Source organism: Centrocercus urophasianus, unplaced genomic scaffold, assembly GCF_019232065.1.
Source record: "Centrocercus urophasianus isolate 14NV4802_14NV808 unplaced genomic scaffold, USGS_Curo_1.0 seq_15, whole genome shotgun sequence".
Taxonomy (NCBI): Eukaryota; Metazoa; Chordata; class Aves; order Galliformes; family Phasianidae; genus Centrocercus; species Centrocercus urophasianus.
In genome coordinates, this window is record NW_024884697.1 from 22,701,924 (window position 1) to 22,716,803 (window position 14,880).

Sequence of the window (14,880 nt, forward strand, 5' to 3'; positions counted from 1 at the left end):
CCTTAAAATAGCTGACCTAGTGATCAGCATATTCACCTGGATGTGGGAGATGTTAGGTCAGATTCCTTCAGGCAGCAGTAGAAGGAATTTAACGCAGACCTGCCATGTTCTAGTTGAGATAGATAGGTCTTATGTCTATGTGAAACTGCTGATCCCTTTACTAACACCAGACATTTATGAGAACATATCATGGTTGCCTCTGTGGTGCTCAGCTGGGTTTCCTTTTAACAGAAATCAGGGTGCAAAGAGCTGGGCCTCTTATCTCATCTATGTAGGACACAGGCGCTAAAGTAGGACTCAGAACCAGAAATGTGCAAGCGGTCCCTGTTTTGATGGTTTGGATGCTGGCATTAGATAACCTGGGTATGCTGGAAGATGCCTCTCTTTCCTCATGTTCTGTGGGAGGCAGAGCTTCACAAGCTCTTAAAACTGAAGAAACACCAAACTTGTAGACTGGATTATTTATTTACTGTTGCATTTATCTCAGTTCTCATTTATCTGAGTGTACAACATGTATATATGTGGTTGGAAAAGGAGAGAAGGTAGGAGAAATTTTTACTCTCACTTTATGCAAAACCTTTTGATGTCTTGTGTGCTGCTAATTCAGAATTGTGGATCCTGCACTATGACAGGGCACCTGGAATATTTCCGTTGCACTTCCCAAATCCCTGTAGATTTGCTGTTAGTGCTTCACAAATGTTAGTGAGCTCGTCATTGAATTCCTATAGGAATGGTTTGTGTTACTATCCCACTGTCAGAAATACCTACTGCTTTTAGACAGCCAGCTTGGAATTCATATTTCAGAGCACTTAACCTTTTTATAAAATGTAATGCAATGGGAACTGGCTCCAGCTGAAGTACTCTCTGTGCCTGCAAATCATCCCCAGATGTTTCATATTAGATACCCAAATAATAAGGAATGTATAACTTGTGGTCACATTTTGAAAACTGTGGTTTGGGCGACATTCTCGGCATCATACAGAATTTAAATAGAGAGGCAGGGACAGAATCCCAGATCTCCGTGTCCACGTTCAGAAGAAAATAGGCAGGTGTCTATTTAACGTAGGACAACACCGATCTAATGCACTGAATGCGTCAGAATTCCTGTGGAATTGATTGGAATTCCTGTGGAATGGGAGTATTTGACTCCATTGTCACATCTCTTTTATAAAATCAAAATATTAGAAAGTAGTGGTAATTCAAGAGTAGTCCATCTTGTTCCTTCTGAGTGCTAGGAATTCCTATGCATGACAGGAGCTGTGATGTACGATCAAATATCAGCCTACCAACTAAGCTGGTAATCTAGTTAACTTTATAGTAGTTAAGGGGATGTGAGAGATTAGCCAGGCCCTAGTCCAGTTTATGTATCCTGAACCTTAGAAACTAATGCAATGGTTGTCCAGCCTTTTGGCTTGCCTGGGTTACAATGAATGAAGAGGAATTGCCTAGGGCTGCATCGATGAAGGTTGCTCTGAAAGCAACATGTCCTAATTATTTCAATGGAAAATAAAATTGATACAAAGAGTACGATGGCACCATTTGATAAAGCAAATTCTCAGCTATGAAACAGTCTTTTTCAACACAGTCACCAACAGCTGTGCATTTTTGCCAGTGAACAAAAGCCTTCATGCTGAGCTCATGAACAATCAGTGGAGGTAGGCCACTGTTGCTGTCACCACTGTTGTAATACACCTCCCACTGCCTCACTGTAAATACATCCACTGTTTGGTCTCCAAAAATGTTCAGCAAGCGATAGTGATTGTCAATGCATGCCATTTTTTACACATGGGGGAATTCAGTGATACACAGTTGCTTCATATGCACTTCCATCTCATACACCATCGTGTCAGACTGCCCCTCTGCTGCTGTCACATGGAAACAACATGTAATTTAGGTGGGAAGGTTTAACCTCTGCTGCCATACCACCACCATCTGCCTCAGACACAGTGGGCCAATGTCATAAAATAGGAGGCATTATTTTCTGAGTGGCCCTCATTAAATATATGTTACAGTTAATGTGTATAAACAGCAAAACTTATTTTAATTGTTAATGTTTTTTCTTATTGAAAAATATAAAAAAGAGAGCAACAAATCCATCAAACCAATGGGATATGTGACCCAGTTATGGTGAAACTACCACATCAGGCTGGTTCAGTGGCAGTGGTTGCCATTTTCAGTGAGCTCTCAGCATGTTCATTAGGGAGTTTTGATGAAATTTTACTCTTCCTGTGCTTCATCCTTCACAGCTGTGAATGGTTGTTCACAAATGTTCATAGTGCCAAAATGTGGTGACACAAGTAAGGTGTGACTGTGAAGTGAGGGGTGTTCCTCACTGGTGAGTGAGGGCTTATTAGAGTCTGGTAATGAGATGTGGTCAGATTTTGGATTGCAACTCTATGGATTCAATTTGAAAATTCACAAGTAATGTATTAATGTTGGCTAGAAATGGAGTCACAAATAAACCCAAAAGATCAATGATTTTTTTACAACCTTTAAATCTATTCTCAAATTATGTTATCAAAATGGAAAGCATGGCTTCATCTTTTTTGCTGTTCAAAAGACTGTGCTTAGCAAATGCATCAAAATCCATGACCTTATTTGCCACCATGTGAGTTAGCACCACACTGCGCCCTGTGCCCTGGTTTCAGCCCAGATGGGGCAAACAGAACACCAATATTTGGTGATGAGTGATGTTTGTATATCTTGGGCCAGGCTGCTCAGTAGGAAGAGCTGCCGCTGTGACTGTGCATGGCAGAGAGTGACTGTGGTTGAGTTGAGTTGGGCTGGACTGGGCTGCATGCAGCCCATGGGCCATAGGTTGCACATGCCTGATAGAACATATGAATTTGAATTCTTTTTTCTTTACTGGGAGATGTAACTCATAGGGAATTTTAAGAGGAAAATGATGCTAAGACTCACTCTAAAGCTTACTTCAGCCTCAACAAAAAAAAAAAACAACAACACAAAAACAAATAAATGCTGTGAAACAATGGGGATAGAGATGAGCTGTGACTGCAGCAACCTGCAGAACTGTTTTCATGGTAGCATGGGGCTAAACATGATGGTACCAGGGTGGCTTAACTAGGAGCAGGCTCCGAGTGTGCTTACATTGCATACTTGTGCATGGAAGCTGAAGGCACATCTTGGAAAGGACCCCTGAACATGACTCAGTGAAAGCAAATCATGAGACCTTTTGAGGCACAGAGCTGCTCGAGCAATTGGGATAAATTTTGCCTTTAATTCCTCACGGTAATGAAAACAATCCTTCAATGGCCTTGAGCGCTATATGCTTATATTTTTGGAGATTTCCAATCATAGCTTATTCTTTAACGATTAACATGAAGCCTTGTGAAATCAGGAAGAATTACAACTGGGAAATTTGAGAAAAATGAACATATGTGTCATTTATGTAAATAATGAAAAGCTCACCAGTGCAAATAATTATAAAGATAGGACTGAAAAACCTGTTCACTGTCAGATCATATGCATTGCCTTTATTTGCCATAGGACATTGCGTACAGTCTAAGAAAGGAGAGGGAAGAAATTTCAGTAGGAAAATACATCCTTTAGATCTTGTACATACAACAGAGATCATCCTTGCTCTGGTTAAAGATACATGAGATGACCTAAGTTTTACCTCTCCTTTTTGAGCTCCCATGCAGTACTCATGAGAGATTTGGACCAACTGGCAGTGCTAGAGATAGGAAAGGTGTGGCAGGAGAAAGAGAATTTTTAAGGTGAATGCAAAATTACGAAGCAATATTGTGGATTAAATTCTCCCAGAGCTGAAAATAGCTCATTCTTTTCAAATGCAAATGATGCAAAGATATCTTGTACATAAAAAGGTGAGAGCGCACACTTACTAATGACACATAATATCGAACATATTTTAATTTAGGCTATCCAGAGAGTGCTAGTCGGGAAATTGATATAGGCAGTAAAAGTCATTAGAGATATTTACAGAGGTTTCAAAAATAGGCTATACCATTTTTACCAGAAGTCTGAGAAGGTGGTAGCTAGAATTAACTTCAATTTCCCTGGTTACAGAATTGGCAGAATTAAAGTTTCCCTGCAGTGCGATGAAGTTGGTGCTACAGGAAAGAAGGGGACAGATTCTTTGGCAGGGTCTGTGGCGATAAAACAAGGAGAAATGGCTTCAAGTTCAAAGAGGGTAGATTTAGGTCGGATATAACAAAAAAAATCTTTTACAGTGAGGGTGGTGAAACACTAGAACAAGTTGCCCAGTGATGTGATTGATGCCCCATCCCAGGAGACTTTCAAGGTGAGGCTGGATCAGGTTCTGGGCAACTTGATCTAGCTGTGGTCTCCCTGTTCACTGCAGGAGAGTTGGACTAGATGGCCTTCAGAAGTCCCTTCCAACTCTAAGGATTCTATGATTCTATGGTGTTATCCCTCCAAAACATTATTCTTTTAACCTGCTGCTCAGGAGCCCACAGATTTCCAGTGTAGCAGAAATCCAATAGCTCAGCATTGCAATTTTTTTTTTTTTCCCCTCTGCAAATATACATTACTTTCTTTGCTGAAATGGTGAGAGCTTTGGGATGTTCGGGTGTTTATTTATTTTTGTTTGTTTGTTTGTTTGCATATAAAATGATTGACTCATACACAAAAAGGAGAGAAGTAATTGGGGTAACAGTCTACGAGTTCATATTTAGGAAGCAAAAGTTTAAAAATTCAGTGGCTGACTTGTTTTGGCATATTCTGCAGTGAATCACAAGCTTAATTCTCTCTGGCTAGAAAATTAATAAACCCCTCTCATTCCTGCCAGGATACATTCAGCAGGGGGTTTAAATAGCTAGCCTACAGCATTGTTTGCAGTTGTCAGAATGTTCAAATAAGCTATAAATAGCCAGAAATAAAGTAAAACAAGTGTATGGCTTGCTTCTTCCACAAAGCTGCATACTTGTTCCCTATGCTACTTTGTGTTTATCAGGAGATCCCTTTGTTATAAGAGGGTCTCTACTCTTCAGCAGTTGAAAACAACTGGGAAGAATTGAGTTGGGAGAGCACACCATGCAAACATGTCCCTGCCACATCATGGCTGTGCTGCTGCCTCTGAGCACACCTGCTGCCTTCATCCTCCACTGCCACCTGCAGCAAGTGTCCTCAGCATTGGTGGGACTAGTGTTGGGAAACAGACACATGTATGCTGTATATGAACACCAGGACTTTTTGTGGTTTTCCTCCTCAAACAGTGGTGTTGGTCAGGCATGCCAACACCAGGTAGACGAATTTTCGGACCTCACATAAAATGATCAGCAGTTGTAAGAAATTAGTGTTAAGACCACGAATGTGTGAATCCTGTCCACTGTAATGGCCACTGTCAATTGTCTTCTATGTTTCTTAAGATGAACATTCGCAATGGATCTTAATAACAACCCAAGGACAGGGATAGGGAACAGAAGCTGTCATGCTCTGCACAACACATATCTGCCAGTGAACTCCTCTCTGGCTACCTCGGCTCTTCTGACCACAGATCCTCAAGATCAGCAATTTTAGAGCCTAATGCAAAGCTTGCTGAGGCCAGAGTTAGGCCTTTCCCTTTGAAAGGCTGAGTGCTCCGCTACCGTACCTGCAATACCACACCAGCCTCTACCATACCAGCAATACTTTTGTGCATCAAACGTTGTCAGGCAGTTTGCTAAACTGAGGCAAGGCAGAGGTTCAGATGATCAGCTTTTGAATCTATAACCACTACTAATACATTTATTTCCTATTAAGAGAGGGGAAGAGTCGTGTTTATGCAGCAAGTCAATTTCTTTCAAACTAAGCACGTTGAATTTTCATGCTGACAGGAGTCAGACTTTTTGCCTCTCTCAGTGAGACTGAGTTACGTGGAGAAAGGCTCTCTACAGATGTTGCAGTATCATTCATTTTAACTCGATTCCATATTTAGTTTTGTAGCTAAAAGACCTTTAAGAGCATTAAGTAAAGGTGATCTCTGCTTATGGAAAGGTTGGAAACCTGTTTGCTAACTGTGACTAATGGCAAAAGAAGCTGATTTTGTTCTTGTGTTTAAAGAGGATTATGCAGTGCAATTCTTTGATTTTAGCAATCAGGGAATTTTAGAAGAAGCCGTCTGCTTATGGCAGCTTTGTGTCTCATTGGAGTTACAGTATCTGACAGCATGTACTAGAGGCGTTGCTATGGTAATTAAGCATTTTTCAAGGTTTGGGGTTTTTCAGCTTTTTTCAGTTATTAATAAGTTTCCTAAAACAGTTTGGAAAAATACTGGTGCATTAAAATATCGCTAGTTCCTCATAAACGGGCTATTTAGAGTCTAATCCTTGTCTTTTAAAAGTGCATGGCAAGTCTCCCACTGACTTTTATGGAAACATGACTCGGCCTGAAATATTTGGCAATTTCTGTATTATTTCCTCCAACTATTTTTTTTTAAATCAGAAATATTGAAAGTGCCATGGTTCCTGACACATTAATTCCACCAGGGCTTTCTCAGGCCTGTTGTTTCTGGCAGCACAGTTCTGCTAACATAAGAAACTTAAGGCTCATTTCATATCTCCTGTTGCTACAGAATTGTCCTTTGTGATACTACAGCAGCTGGCCATGGCCATAACTCCGTACATCTTTTCTGAGTGATTCCAAAACTCGAAGTTCTGGTAGTGATCGTAAGATGAAAACAAAGAAAGACTTTACAGGTGAAAATAATGCTGTAGCCTGAGAGCTTTCACCAGCTGCTTTCTCTCCTAACCCCTCTGATCCAGGTTGCATTCCCCCAGGAATCTGCTGGCAGTATGCAATGGAGTGCTTGACCTACGAGTTGTTCCTAGAGGCAAAATACGGTGCTGTGTCCTTGGCTTCCTCCTAACTTGGCAACTAATCATTAAGGCATTGTATAAACAGTGATCCCTGTCACCACAGTTACCGCTGCCACTGTGTTTTTCATTAAATTCAGTGACTGTGCAATGCGTACAGATCAGGCCTGTATACGGGTCTCTTAGGATGCCTATTTTGTGAGTTCCAAGGAATGTGAGATGGGAGATATGTTCATATCAGACATTCAATTCAAGCAAGAAAGTAGGATCTCCAGCCATTTGGGACAGCATGATATTTGTCACCCAAAAAAGTCTTCTGGATAGGGCTAGGTACAGACAGACTCAGGCATCAGAAGAAGGGAGGGAGGTAAGATTATTTTCTTTTTGAATCACCATCTTGGACCTTCACACCTTCTGCTTGAATAGTTCTTTACACTCATAAATGTTTTTCTTGGAGCTTGTCCTTAAGAAATTGTGAGATAGACAGCCAGCTCAGTGGCCATGTCTTTGTGCAGTACTGGAGTCTTTGTGTATCTTCTGTAATAAGGTAAGACAAACGCAGACAAAGGTTTCAGTCTTATTTTTTCCTATCGAAAATTCTACCACTTAATAAGGAGACCAAAGAACCAGATGGCTTGTGGTTTCAGATCATTCCTCAGCTTCTCTTTTTGTGTGGTAGATTCAAAAGATCCAGAACACATCATTTTTTAAATGATTTCAGCCCAACTGGATCTTTCAAAGCTGTCATATATAACCAGAGACAAAAACAATTCGTTGTCACCACGCTCTTTCTAGTCTTGCATTTTCAGCTTCTTTTTTGACACCAGGCTCCTGCAGCACTTCCCTCTTTTTTGCAAAGATAACCTGTATGGGTAAGGTGAATAAAAGAAATACACACATAGGTTTTCTGGTCTTCTCTCTTCTCCCACACTAGTAGTTTACATTATTCTGATGCAGTGTTCATAAACTGCCTAACAGCATATCTCTTCTATAGCTTACCAAGAGTTAAGGATCCCCATCTTTAATTCCCTGCAACTTGAAGTTAATTAATTAAAGCCTACAGGATTCAGTCTCCCAAATGATCACTCTTATTTCAGCTTACAACAGGAAAAGCATAAACAAGCACTTTTCACTGAAGTGCTGCAGTAAAAGCTGGCTTCAGAGCTTAAACAAGGAACTTGTGTAAATACATCACTGGCTTTATGCTCAGTGCTTTCAATTTTCTCCTCAGCTGTTTGATGAAAAACATGGTAACACACGGTTTCTATAGAGAAGACAGTAAATCAGCAGAAGACAGTCTCAGAGATAAGAGCATCTCTTTGACCAGCCCATGAGTATTGCTGCGGAGTGACTGGCTCAGAGTTGAGGAAGCTCTTGCATTTTTCTTTTTCTTCTTAATGGTTTCCTTTTTTTTCTTGGAAAAAAAGGTCTTGGTCTGTTAAGTATGTAATCTGTAATGGCCTTATTAGAGCTGTTTTCCATAGTTACCAGTACTCTAGATAGGCTACATTGCATGAAATGTGGCACAGTTTGCCAACAATGCCAGGTCAACAGCTCTTGTTGTCTTGATCATTTTTCACTTCTTTTTCAGGGAATTTATTGGAGCCTGGCTAGCTGGGGCTCCACAATATGTGCTTAAAACAAAAAAAAAATAATAACAAAAAAAAATCAGAAAGATGAAAAACCCGGTATCTGTAGGCATTTCATACAGATTATCTTATCCTGAAGATATTTCATGTGGTTGATAATTTTCACAAAAGATCAGTTATCATCTTCTGAACAAGCCATACCTGGAAACTGGCCAGACACAAGTGATAGCACTGACCAGTGCAGGTAAAATAATCTTCTGCTAAGGACATTCTATGATGTTTTCATCATAAGTAGTTAAGGTTTACAAGAATAAAGCAGAAGATGTAGCATACAATGCTAAGCTAGAGTTCTAAAACAAAATGTACGGTTACTTGCCAGTTTAAACTGAATGTTCTCTGCTAGAGATCTTTACAACAGTAAATTCTTATTCTCAGGGTAGTTTCTTGAATTGTAATGCAGCTCTGGCAAAACAGTTTCTGAAGGAGTTTTTTTTTCAAAATTTCAGTGTTCTCATCAGCTCAGAGTTTTGACAAATCCTCCTCCTCCAGGAATCATTCATGATATATACACTCAAATTTAGAGATCCCAGTTAGGAACTAGTTAGATATCTAGCTATTTGTTCAGGAAATCTTTGCCATGGTGACCATGGATTAGCACCACTTGTCAGTTTATAACAAAATCATTTTTCATAATGCTCCTGAAACCAAACAGAACTCAGTAAGAGGAAAAACTCCTAGACCCTCAAATGTGTAGGCTCAGTTTTCTCAGTCCAATAAACATCTTGGGAATTCTTGGACTCATTTGAACTCTGCAGCTTGAGATTTGACTCTGATCAGCTTCCGAACAAGGATTGATTTTTCATTTTCACAACTTTTCAGCAACTCAAAGTCTCTTGTCTTCACAGAGACTGTGGTATCCAGGGATTCATTCCCTGATTGATGGGCAAAGCCTGAGATCTGCTAAAGCAAGCTTATGGGAATTTCCTAAGAGCGAATTTCCTAAGAGTGAATGAGTGAGTGTCCAATGACTCAGTTAAACATCAGTGACAGGAACTTGTACTGGAAGAAGTGTGTCAAAGAACTCAGACTCAAATCCAAACAATATGTCTTTTCACAGGGAGCCTTTTTTTTAAATGACAACTGTTATATGTGAGATCCATCACAAGGAGACCTTTAGATATCTTCACATTGAAACCACAGAGCAGATTGTAGAGGACGCAATTGGTCATTTTTAAAATGCTCGTTGTGGTAATGCTTGTTTAATACTGATATCAGATAATAACATGATCGTTGCCATTAGGTCCAGCAGGGCTCTGCAAAATCTCAACCTTTTTGGGTGCTGCTAGCTTTCTAATTTGCTCTGGTTCTGTTCATAGATGTAAGGGTTACAATGTAGTACTCAAAGTAGTACAATGCAGTACTCAAAGAGTATATGTACTCAAAGAAAAGATAAATATTTATCAAGCTTGGTAACAAAATATTATATGATATGTTTTCTTCTGTTATTTTTTTAAGGACTATATAATATCTTGGGCTACCAGGCTGGTGGCAGAATGCCAGTCAGCTCTTTTCCTGCCTTCCTCTTTCAGTTCTGATGTTCACTCAAACCCCTCAAATTTGATTTTCCACTTACTTCAGTTAGAAGCAGCATTAAATATAGATAGTTCTGGGGTTGTAACCTTATAAGCAGGAACAAAGGAGCCTGATTTTCTGCATTTTACTGAGCTCTTTTATGGATAATGTAAAATTTACTTATTGATATCAGAGTTTCCACTATTGCCCCATGCTAGCACCGTGTAACGGGTTTACTGCATTAAATAAATATGCTTTATATGGAGTTGCCCTATTGAATTGGTCTGTATTCAGGAGTTGCTTCTTGGAAAAGGGAAAAATAATTGTAAGGAAGTGATAAAGTGTTTGTAGTTTATTTTTCCATTTATGAAGAAAACAAGATGTTTTCACATAAACATAATAGAGAGGAAGGCTCCACTTAATAAATGAACTAGCTCTATTTACACTTCATTCGAATAAGATGTACTGACCATGCTGTTGGTGTTGCACAATTTTTAGCTTGTATATTCTGAACTCTGTGTGGATCTTGTGTGGGGCTCAGGCATTTCCTTTCTTATGATTTTTAAAAGTTTCCAGTTCATGGAACTTGTAACATTAAGAAACTCCTGATCCTCATATTTATTATTCTTTCTTTCACTCCAGGGTCAGTCACCCTCCGCAGAGGCCTTCAGCTACATCCAAAGGACAAGTTGCTTAAGGCCTTTCTTCAGTGTATAGACATATCTTTAAAAGCATGCTGTCATGGACCCTCAGGAATCCCTCTTCCTAGCAGGACCTTGAAGTCCTGCTAACTCAAGTGCAGTTGAGAGTTACTCAAGATGAGGCAAAGGCTCATAGGCAGCTGCCCTACTGCTGGAGGACTGACCACAAGGGAGCAGCCAGAAATCACAGCTTGAACTTCAGGGAACTGTGACAAAAAGCAGACTAACTTGATCTCCCAGACACTTGTCCGACCAGAAATACTTGGACAAATTATTAATAATAATTGCATAATGTGTTGATTACAGAACTTCCTCTTTTCTCAATGGAAGGCCTACAACTCACTGTGGAAGCTCTTCCTATGAGTAGGCATGTGCTACAGAATCAGTCCTCCAGTGCTCACTGATTAAAGCAGTTTAAAATAGTCTTTCTGAGTAATTATTACAGTCAATGCATCAGATACCCTTTTTGCTGTTGTCAACTTTATTTCCTTGTGAAAAATCAGTTACGTAACGCATCGCCTCTGAAGTGTAGGAACATCACGCTATAGGAAAAAAAGAATGAAGAGAATAGTTTCTGCATAGGCAGAAACTCAGGTTTAAATCATGTCACACAATGTAATAATGGGTAAAAATGATGCTGTATCAGAATTATTGATCTTCATGGCTGGTATTAGTCTTTATCCACTATTTGACATCTGGAAGGAATAATTGCAGGAATAGGTAGATAGATTGCTATTTAATCTTGTTCCAATCACAAGCTCAAGACTTGAATTAAAATTATAGACAGGAATTATTATAATTCTTAAATGGCTAAAACCTTAAAGCACTATTTTTGATGGTGATCCTGTATGTTGCATCAGTACTTACACACAGCCTTCAAGATTTAGTAAATGAGGAAGCAAAGAAAGCACACAACAGTTCTGTGTAAACAGGGTGTTGTGAATGGCAAAGGAGAATCAGAAAACTCCAGTTGTGTTTTGGGCAAAAGGAGTGCTGGTGTGCAAGACCATAATGAGTTCTCAGTCATCTTGTGATTCACAGCTCCTCAGCCTGTACAAATAATCTGCTACTGACGTTGCATAAACATCATGAGACAAAGACTCATGGCAGTGCAAATGTGAAAATGTCTAACAATTACACAAAGGGAGAAAGGGAACTGATGTGAGCAAGATGAAGTCATACAGCACACTTAAGAAGTACAACAAAGATGTTGGACTGCTACCTGAAACTATTAGCCCAGTTATTGACCATATTAGAGAAGATATAGCACTAAAATAAAAAAGAGGATGAACAAAATTCATGTGAAGGAAGATACTCTAGTCTTAGGGACATTCATCAGGATGGGATCAGAAAGAAACAGAGTTAGAAGGAAAGGGTGTTATAATAGGAGGGAAGGACAAACAAAACAAGGCTAGAGACTGAAACGTGATCCATCACTGATCAATCAGCAGGAGAGAGAGTTGGAAGGTGAAAGAACAGATGAAATAGCAAATAAAATGTGCTGGAAATTACGGAGATATGAAAAGATAAAATGCAAAGGGAGGAAGGAGTTACCTGACGATGACTTAGAGAAAGGAATAAGGGCAAAGTTGATATGAGTTAAGAGCACTGAGCTGGGACTAGGACTACCTTTTTTCAGGGTAGCTTCTGTTAAGTATTCTGAGCTGCTTTGAGAAGACTTTTCTCTTATGTAGAAGGGAACATCCAGTGCCTGGATTGTCACAATCTCTTTTTTTTCTCCTTCTGAACTTCCAGGAGTATTGTGCTTCTCCTCTGGAAGTCATCCTTCTTCAGTGAGGTATTACGCATCACACTTTTCTTAGTGCCTGATAAAGAGCTGAAACAAGCTGTTTCTGACTAAAGTATTTTTAGTGCCTCACCAGTCACTGCTGTAAAGGCTTTTATGGCTTAGCATGAATTCCCTGCAGGTAGATACTGAAAGCCTAATCCACAATTACATAAGGACAACTAAAAGAAGTAGCATAATATTTGCAAGCAGATCTACAATTCCTTTGTCCTGCAGGAATGCAACAGGCCTAAGCTAAAAATACATTTGTTGAGTATACTTGTCTTAGCCTTTTGAGAGGAAAAGCGAATAAACAAAAGCATAAAAATAGATATAAAAGAGATAAAGTAAGAAATAAGGGAGATGAGGTCTCTTGTAGCCTAATAGAAAGCTATGAGTAGTAGCAGAAGGATGTCAGGTGATGCCAAATATATCTTCAGTGCTAGGTAAGTTTATAAATGACCACTTCTTGTAGGGCAAGAAATCTAATGATTCTAAAGTTTACTTTTTGTCTTGGGCCACGTTTGGGTAGTTAATAACATCAAGAAACAATGCTTGAAATATCCAGGTGCAGTTAATCTAGCTTGCCAGTCATCTCCTTTTTTCTCAGCAGATGCCTTTTTTAAATTAAATTTTTGGAGGCAGCTACCAGCTAAGATAACTTCCAGAGTCTGTTAGATTCCTAGTGGACAAAACTGGTCAATCCAGAATTTTAATTCTTGGTGCCATGGCACCTCCACTCAGAAGAGGGCAGGGCAATTGTGAGGGAAGGGAAGGGAAGGGAAGGGGAAGGAAGGGAAGGGAAGGGAAGGGGAGGGGAGGGGAGGGGAGGGGAGGGGAGGGACAGTCATCTGGATAGCCCTAGTTATTTTATTATTCCCTTTTTCAGGTCATACCTTGGTACACACCAGGATACTTTAAACTGGGAATCACAAGTATTAGGCTCTCTTGGAAATTGAGGCTGAGTTTCTATCTCTGGACAGAGAGCCAACCCACAGAGAATTTAAATGTCCTCTCTGCATCACAGCGAGAGCTTGGATGAGCTGCTCCGTTGCACTGTGTGAAAGCAGAACCTTGAGCCAGGCAGTACTTGGGACATGGAATTGAGCTGTTTTTGGTCACTCTCCTATTTAGCTGACCTAACAGTGTTGGGAACAGATAGTTACTACAGATATTGTCAGACAGTAGGTACTGCAGTCCATGCTCATAACCTCAGAGAGGGAGAAGCAAAATGAGAAAACTGTGAGCCATTAAAATAGTAAAGCTGTAATATTTGCTAATATGCAGGCAGAAACACATGTTAATGGAGCTCACTGTAATATTCAGCAACAGTAGCAGTCCAGGCTGCACATGAAAAGCATTAAACTCATGTAAAAACAATGCTGATGTTTTTTTGTTTGGAGCTTTTTTTGTTTGTATGTTTGTTCTTTTTTCTTTTTTTTCTTTTTCTTTTTTTTTGGGGGAGGGGGGAGGGTAGAGAGGGAATACATTGCATAAGGAGATGTTCAGTGTCAAATGTTTGATTTTTGCTCTTTAGTTTGTTACAGGAGGAAGAATTATATACATGTAGCTACTTATTAAAAAGATTTACTACAAATTATTGCATGCCACACTGTTGCTTTTTTGAAGTTTGCATTTCATTTCATAAGCATTTTTTACTTGACAACCTAAAAATTGCAATGAGCACGTCCTTTATCATTTATTTTGCATTTTATGTATTTTTCATAGATACAGTTTTAAAATGTTTGTAATAACTCTTCAAAGCTGAACCTCAATAATGAAAAGGAAGGTTGGAAACTGATAAATGTTCTGATGGATCTACTGGCTGAAAAATACTGTATTTGGCCAAGTGGAGATGAAACAAAAGCTGTAAAAAAATAATGCATAGAGCAATGTATTTACATTCTTGTCAGAAATTTAATAAGTATATCCAGCAAAATTCTTCTGGCAGATTTGTCAGGCATTTAACACTTTGCTGCCTTAGAAATAGGTTCCATTATTGCTAAATGTATGGAAGTAAACAATAGTCAATTATATTTCAGTTATATTGAAGAACAATTGCCAAGTGCCTTACACCCACTCTCTAGATGGTTCATGAAATCAAACATCTTTTCCCCTCTCACTCCAGTAGTGGATCACAGCAGTCGTCTTTTGAGGGGTGAGGAAGCTTTTCTATTAAGATGTCATTTCTTACAAAACATACCATAATTGCATTTTAGTGACTGATCAACAACTCCATATTATCTGAAATGACATTAAACAAAAGATATCAGATGAAAGTATCTTTTGAGAAGTATTGATTTTTGCAGTTCAATGCTTTCATTTCGTGCACATGAATTTGAAAACTGTAGCGACTTCCAGTGAGTCAGGTTTTAGTATAAAGTAGGCAAGGTTCAGCTGTGCTTCAAGAGCTAATTACTTTTCTACCAGAATAAACT